Source organism: Rattus norvegicus, chromosome 8 (genome assembly GCF_021556685.1).
Source record: "Rattus norvegicus strain SHRSP/BbbUtx chromosome 8, alternate assembly SHRSP_T2T, whole genome shotgun sequence".
NCBI lineage: Eukaryota > Metazoa > Chordata > Mammalia > Rodentia > Muridae > Rattus > Rattus norvegicus.
This window is the reverse complement of record NC_141541.1, coordinates 49439897-49447835: the sequence shown is the minus strand read 5'-3', so window position 1 is coordinate 49447835 and position 7939 is coordinate 49439897. Positions and strand designations below refer to the sequence as shown.

At 44.5% G+C, this 7939-nt stretch overlaps 1 long non-coding RNA gene across 1 annotated transcript; it reads left to right on the top strand.

The window, feature by feature from the left end:
- Positions 1 to 1337: 1337 nt before the first annotated feature.
- Positions 1338 to 2552, top strand: LOC120094125 (uncharacterized). Its single transcript, XR_015627195.1, has 2 exons — positions 1338 to 1470; positions 2151 to 2552. It is a non-coding gene; the product is annotated as an uncharacterized LOC120094125 (long non-coding RNA).
- The last annotated feature ends 5387 nt before the right edge of the window (positions 2553 to 7939 follow it).

The following is a 7939-nucleotide window of genomic DNA, read 5'->3' as shown; positions in this document are numbered from 1 at the left end:
CAACCAACTGTTACCATCATGTGGAAAGGGAAGGAAAAAGTTTGTATTAACCAGCAACCACACACCCACATCATGTAGCATCAATTGAATGACTTCTGAATAGAACATGGTCTCTGCATGTAGACACAGCCACCTTTGACTTAAAATCATTTTAGAACAGAAAAGCTGTGTATTTATCAAATTCTGAAACTAGCAAGGAGTCTTAGACCCCAGCCAGAGTAGGGGAAAATAGCAGAAAGGGGGAGGGGGGGAACTTACAATGTATTTATATTTACTTAGATAGAACCTTGGAAGTAAATTATACTTAGCCACTTGGACCCAAGTGATTTTTCCAAGCTAAAACTTAAGTTTGTAAAATGCATGAAAGTGCTTGGTAGTTAAACACTCTGTATACAAAGTTAGCACTTAATCCATCCTGTGAGTCAACGTATATGGAATCATTGTGGGTTGATTTTATTTGTAGAAATAAAAGTTGTATAAAGTCAAAGTGGCAGGTTGAAAAACCCAACACTCTCACGCTCCATCAAATGCATATCTGAAGTTAACTTCCTAGGAATTTCACTTGGGGGTGTGACTCTGTAACCTATGATAACTTTGAAAGCTATCAGGAGTTAACCTGTTCACAAAAGATAATCACTCACACATAAAGACCGTCTGAAACAGCAGCTAAGGTTAAGGTACAAAGCAATAGAAAACCAAGAAGGCAGATGCCTACACAAGCAATGGTCATTGTGTGTGTGTGTGTGTGTGTGTGTGTGTGACATAGCTCATTGAACTACCACTGTAATCCCACATGCAGACTTAGATGATCCAAAAAACACAAAACCAGACAGGCTCAGGCTGAACTGATTTCAGAACAGAACACACACAGAAGTTCGGGCCTGCCCTAAAATTCCCACATAGGTTTGCACGGAACCAATCAATAAATAAGCAGAAGCAGGACAGATGAGGGGGCCCCTCTCTCATGATTTTAAAGACTAAAAAGAAGCAGCACACAGCAGGGATTGTGACAGAAGGAACTGCCTTGGGCGGGGAGGCTGAGGTGGGGTTTCCACAGCATCCCCTCCATCTCAGCTAGAATCCTCCAGTTGCACTCCATTCTCGAATTCTGTGGCCTGCACTGCTGAGCTGTTTATTAAAACGGCGTACAATGAAAACATTCCATTCCTCCAGTCTATGAACCCCTGTAATTTCCTCCCTCCTCCTGGACAGAGGCCACTAGGACAGGAAAGCCTCAGGGGAAAAAAATTAAAAAGAAAAGCGGTGAAAGCAAAGAAGACAATAGACAAACCCTGGCTCTGACAATGCTGTCCCTCAGCCCCCTTTCCCTGCCTGCTGTGACACTGGCCTTCAAGAGCAAGGGTGGCTGCCATCTGATGCATGGACAATGAGCTGAGAAATACAAGGCAGAGAAGGGAAAGAAAACCAGATGAATTCCGAGCTAAGATGCAGGGCTCTCACCTTGTCCAGGTTATTATTATTATTATTATTATTATTATTATTATTATTATGCGAATAGTATGGATAGAGGTGCCCTGCAGAGAAAGGGGGGAAATGGGGTGTCTTGCATCGTTGGATGGTTCTGAAGCTTTCTGTATTTGCGGATGCATTTTAGAACCATTTGCAGGGTGACTCTCTCTCTCTCTCTCTCTCTCTCTCTCTCTCTCTCTCTCTCCCTCCTGCTTTATGCCCCATAACCTCCAGCACAGTCCTGTTGGTACGAAGACCACCAGCCTGTGTAAGTGAGCCGTGTGTCCCTGAGTATTTGCATGAACACACACATCTGCATGGGTTTCTGACCTGAGGAGCCTATCACGGTGACTACCAACATCAATTAGTCAGCACTAGCTGAGACTTTCAACGCCTCTGAAGGAACAAAGCTCGAAAAACACGCATAAGTTCCAGCATAGGTAGCTCATGGGCTGTACACAGCAGTGCCTCTCTCTGTTCTGCCTCCTACTTACCCCCCAAATCTATGTCCTCCTCTGGTTATTAACAGACCTAGCCGAGTAATTAGCTGCGTCGCATCCACAAACACAGTGCTTCTCGAGCATCATTGGAATTAAGATACATTAGACTGAACTAAGAGCAAACGCAAGTTTACAACGTATTTGATCCTTTCACCGTTTTGTTTTTTTTTTTTTACCCAGCTGCTACGGGGAGCTAAAAGTTACTGTGTGGCTAATGTTCTTTGTCTCGGTGTCTTCTATGAAAGAGGCCAAGGAAATTTAACAGAGAAGAAAAGCAAAAAGCAAAAAAAAAAAAAAAAAAAAAAAGAAGAAGAAGAAGAAGAAGAAGAGTGTTCAGTTGCAGAAAAGCATCCTGGGAGGTTCATTCTTCTCCACAGAGGGTAGCACTTCAAGATTTACAGGCAGCCTAGATTTTTGGCTAACATTGGGTGTGTTGGCTTCAGGGGGAGGGTGTGCGTGTTGCGGTGCTTGGTTTGCTCATGGAGAATAACAGCTTATGTTGGACATGTCTGTATTAGCTTTTACTGGATGGATTCTGAGCTTACTCACTGTTTGAAATAAAATAAATAATTTTTCATTTCATTTTAGAGAAACCTCCATGTAATCTTTGGAAAAACAATGCACTGCCTTCAGTGGCCAAGGACACAGAAATATTGCTAATCCGAAAACACAGGAGAGAGAGAGAGAGAGAGAGAGAGAGAGAGAGAGAGAGAGAGAGAGAGAGAGAGAGAGAGAGAGAGACTATTTAACAATCGCTCTCCCTCACTTTCAAATTTCCAGAGGGGTGGTGTGGTCTGGGGCTGTTTGTATGTGTGCTTTGTGCCCCTCCTTTCTCCTACATGGGAAACCAGATTTCTTTCATCAGTGCCTCTTGTTAGAATTAAAATCATTTCAAACGAGACACAAAATATCTTGGGTGCTCTCTGACTCTGTAAAGGAGACAGTCGTCTCACCTGGAGAACTTTTCTCAGCCATGCTGGAGCCGAGCACACAGCGTCCTCTGTGGTCTCTCTACTCTGATCTCCTTTCTTGAGATTATCACTCTGAAGAGTCCCTTCTGTTTTCTCTCTTCTCTAGCACAATAGCTCAACAATCATTTCAGCATGTGAGGTAGCCACAGAAGCTAAGACATTTGGAGCTGATATTCAAAGAGAGAGAGACCCCCAAAACAACAAATCATTTATAAAAAAAAAAAAAAACCCTGTTTACAAAGACAGGGACCGAGAGTCTAGCAAGCTTTCCTAATGAGAGGACGTGTTACAAAACCTGCGAGAGAGATTCAGATCAGAATAGATAGAGAGGGGCTAAGGAACCCCCTCAAACCCTGGGCACTTAGGAAAAAAAAACTAACAAGGTTAAGGAAGAGAAAGGAAATGTGCAAAATAGCCAGCGAGGTGACCCACCGTCCTGCGTGCGCCTTGACTCTTGCGGAGGGGAGTAACAGCCACAGCAGTGACATCGGAGTTCTAGCGGGTCAGGTGCCACCTCTGCCCAGCGCTCTCGCCCTCCCCGGCAGGATAGAAAACCATGCTCGAGACAGAGAAGGAGCAAGCAGGCGCCACCGCCAAGTCACGGACCCCCATCAGCACCGGCTGGTCTCTGAAAGCCTTGGATCAAGGGTCCCATTCAAAGGCAACGAGGAAGCAGACAGTGGCAAATCAGACCCTGGCGGGCCTTCTGGAATAATTTAACTCCTCGCTCCAGCATTTAGATGGGGATAGCAAGAAACACAGGCGAGAGAGCTCCTTCACACCGAGGCGCGAGCATATGCCTGCATCTCGGTGGTGTATTTTTAGACACGCTGTCATGGGCAAGGCAGCCTGCGACAGCTTTTGCTTCCCAATGTGGGTGCCGCCTTCCCCGGCAGCCTGAAAGCAGCTGAGAGAGCCCAGGGTAGCCACCATACACATCTCTCAGCAAGCCAAAGGTCAGGCAGGAGGAGAGCACCCCCACCCCCAACCATAAGCCATTGTCCCTGTGCTCAGAAAGCGATGGAAACATTTTCAAGATGTGTTCTAGACGGAGGGTCATGTTTTGTGGCCGTGTGAGCACTTCCTGTGTTTGTAGGCTGAAAGCACCAGCAGGATTCAGACACACCTTGGGGAAGAAAATTCTAGTATAGGCCCTCCCGGAAGGGTGAAAACGTGAGGCTGAACATGTGTTATTAATAACATGTACTAAACTTTTCAATGCATCCAAACTGCATTATTCTAGAAAAACAAGAGATGAGTGACACTTTGTGGTAGATTTAAATGTGCTGTGAAAAATCTGGGTACCGAGCCTAAAAATGTTTAAAGAATAAACACTCATCTCATTAAAATGTAACAAACCAAACACAAACACCTGGGCGTTACTTTGTGAACCAAAGCAAGAAGTCTGGTGCTTCTTATCTGATCTGGGGATTTTTGCCCCCCCCCCCCGTTGGCATACTTTAGAAGACCTCCTTAAATTTTTCATATTAGCTTATTTATGAAATATGCATGCACACATACCTGATGTATGTAAAAGCTCTCAGGTTAATTTGAATTTGTGGGAGAAATCTATGGGAAGAGTAAGTTAGGCAATCAAAATAGCAAGATAACCGTAAACAAAATCTCTTAACTACATACCAGTCTCTCTCGGGTTTCATATATTCTGAGAATGGGGAGTGGAAATGAGTCAAAAAAACAACCTTGTAACAGGCAACATTGCAAATTAAACAGCTTAAGGCATGAACAAAATGCCTGCCTTCCACCTCTGGGAGTTCGGTTTTGAGTTTGTCTCTCTTTTCCTCTCTGTCATATGTAGGTAATCTGGGGTGACCAAAATGGTGACTCCCGACTCCTCCTCCCAACCCCACAGACAGACAGACAGACAGACAGACAGACAGACAGACACACACACACACACACACACACACACACACACACCGAGCTCCCGTCTTCTTTCAGGGCAGAGGCAGTGTACGATTTCCAATTGTAAATCTCACGAGGCCTGAATAAAGCTCTCACAAGAACTGACAAAGAAAGAATAATTCACGTCAGACCAAAAGGCTCCTTTCAGACAGATCCGGACCCAGACGCAGGGAGAATCCAGAGTTCAACTCCCCATCACACTTTCCGAGCCTTTCAGTTAATGACTTTGCAATCAGATCGATAGAAAGTAATAAGGAAAGAGCTTTGCATTTCTCTAGCTATTAATTCGCTGAGTAACTCCAGCAGTAAAACGTGACTGGAAAGGAAAAACACTTAGGAAGATGGATTCTCTTAGCGCGCCAGGCAACAACTCCCCGGCCCAAAAGTGAACCCTGCAGCTTCCCAGTGCTGTGAGGATCGAGCAGGTGAGGAGATCGAGGAGATCGTGCTATTAAGGCTGAGCCTGTCCTTCTGTCACAAGACACTGCAATACGCTAACACCACGGATCGGAACCAATGGGTCTTTGCTCAGGATTCTGGTGCAAATAATCCTGATGTGCTGGTTGCTGCATGGGTGGATGGGGAAGGGCAGCCATTGTTCTCTGACTAGGAAGGCAGCCCTGAGCCACTAGATCCCTGATCTTGGTTTTCAGGGACAGTCTGCATAGAGGAAAGGCTAGAGCAATGGCAGATCGATGAGGATGCTTACTTAGCCCTGCCACAGGCCAGACTATCACAAACAGTGAAGGACATATCGGGGCAATGCCGTGCCTGACCATCCATTTTGTCACCAGAGACAGGCCTGAGAGAAAGCTGGTGTTCTCTGTGGCAGGGCACAGAAGAGCAGGTCTAAAGTGCTCCTTGTTCTGTCATTCTGGGGCTTGAAAAATATTCAAAATATTCAAAAATTCATAGGAAGCACAAAAGCGAGCACCCCGAAAGTCAATCCAACACCAAGTAGTCAGCCCTAAGGGCATAGACGTACAAGCAACACCAAATGGACTCAGTAGATTGTATTTACATATTTATATATTTATGTGCACGCGTTTGCACACTGGTGATAATAATTAAGCAAAAGAGGGTATGGATTTGAGAGAGACTGAGGGCAATATGGCAGGAGTTGAAGAGAGAAGAGGGAGGAGAAATGATGTGGTTGTATTTAATTTTTGAAAATGAGGTACCTTTTAAAAGGGGGAGGGGAGTGTAGTCTAACTTTAAGTATAAGATGAGGTAACAGGCATAGAAACGTCTATAAACTGTTCCCGCCCCTCCAACTGATCTTATTTTTGACACAAACTGGCACACTTTTTAAAATCGAGCATGATACTCAGTGTCAATCATTTGCATAAGGAGAGGATGCTGTGACCCAGGTCTGGTGGATACTTCAAAGCCATAGAGCAACAGCAGCCATTTCTACTGGGAAGGATGTAACTGCTAAATCACTTTCCCAGTGGTCCCAATCTTAGCATACTGGCATCTTCTGAAGGCAGAAAAGTCTAAAACCTTAAAGCACTGAGATGGGATTGCAAGGAATGCAACAAAGTGTCTTAAACTATTACCCATGTCCCCCAGAGGAGTGGAGCTACTCAGTGAATGTGTTGTTCATCTCTCAGGAAATAGTTAACAAGAGTTATTATGTGGCTTATGTAGGGGAAACACTTTTGCAGTGTAAAATCTTAGAGTCTAAAGAAGACAAATTCTAAATCTGGAGATGATTCTAACGATGAATTGTTAAGTGGGGAAATGTGACTAGTTTCCTGACGATGTTTTACAGTAAGCCAGGTTAGACATCTGCAGTATGTAAAGTGTTCTTTCTTCTCTTTCACATGTGTATTCATGTGGGGTATGTGCGTTCATGTGTGGGTGCATATGTGCATGTCAGTGCATGTTCACATGGGTGAAGGTGGAGAAGCAAGGTTGACATTGGGCATCTTCCTAGATTGCACTACATCTCCTATAGAGAGGTAGGGTCTCCAACAGACCCTTGAGCACACTGACTTGGCTAGTCAAACTCGGCAGCTACCCAGGCTTATCTCTACCTTCTGCACCCGGGGATTACAGGCAGATTTCCAAGTCCACTCAGCTTTCACATAGGTGTTGGACATTAAAACGTCAGTCACAGGTACATGGCCAGCACTTTGCCCATTGAGCCATCTCTGCAACATCAGAAGCAGTTTTAAAAAGAATTCTTGTCATTGCTTAGTCATGGTAATCCTGAACTAATAATGAGACAATGGATGTGAGAGCTTCAAAAAATTGCTACAGAATATCAAGCTTCATTAAGACATCAAGCTCAGGGGCTACAGAGATGGCTCAGCAGTATGTACTGCTCTTCCAGGGGACCCCAGTTCAATTCCCAGTGTCCACATTAGATGGATCCTGATGGCCTATAACTCCAGTTCCAGTACGATCAGAGGCTTCTCATCTCTATGGGCATCTGCACTCATACACATATATCCACGGACACAGGAATAATTTTAAATAAAAATAAACATTTTCAAAAAGACATTAAGCTAAATACACTTGATATGATTGATAGACTATTTGGAGACTTGTAGAAACCACAACCAACCTATTTCTATAGGTATGGTAAACCAAAGGGTACATCTGCCATCTTTAGGGAAGAAAGTGATACAGTTGCAATTCCAAGAACACCCACTCTGTGCCAGGTAATCTAGAAAGTGCAGGGTTTCATAGCGTTTCATTTTAAAACCCACTTAATCCTCAACACCCTCAAGCCTTATGTGATAGCTACCACCAGTGTTTGGCAGACAAAGTTCTGAAGCACAGAGGGGTCAAGTGACTTTCTCTAGGATGCAAAGCCAGTTCATAACAGTCAGACCTGGACAAATTGATACCAGAATCCATGTTCCTTTTAGATCCTTAGATCTCCATCAGCTGAACGTCAGAACAAAATAGGACCAAATGCCTAACAGGCAAATTGTGAAAGAAAAGGCTCATCTGCTGAGTAAAGTTACAGTCAGAGACAAACGAGGGGAGGGGGGTGAGGGGCAGTGAGACTTCATTCATTCACGGAGGGAGCACAGCTCTGCCACAGAAAGCTTCCAGGCCTGA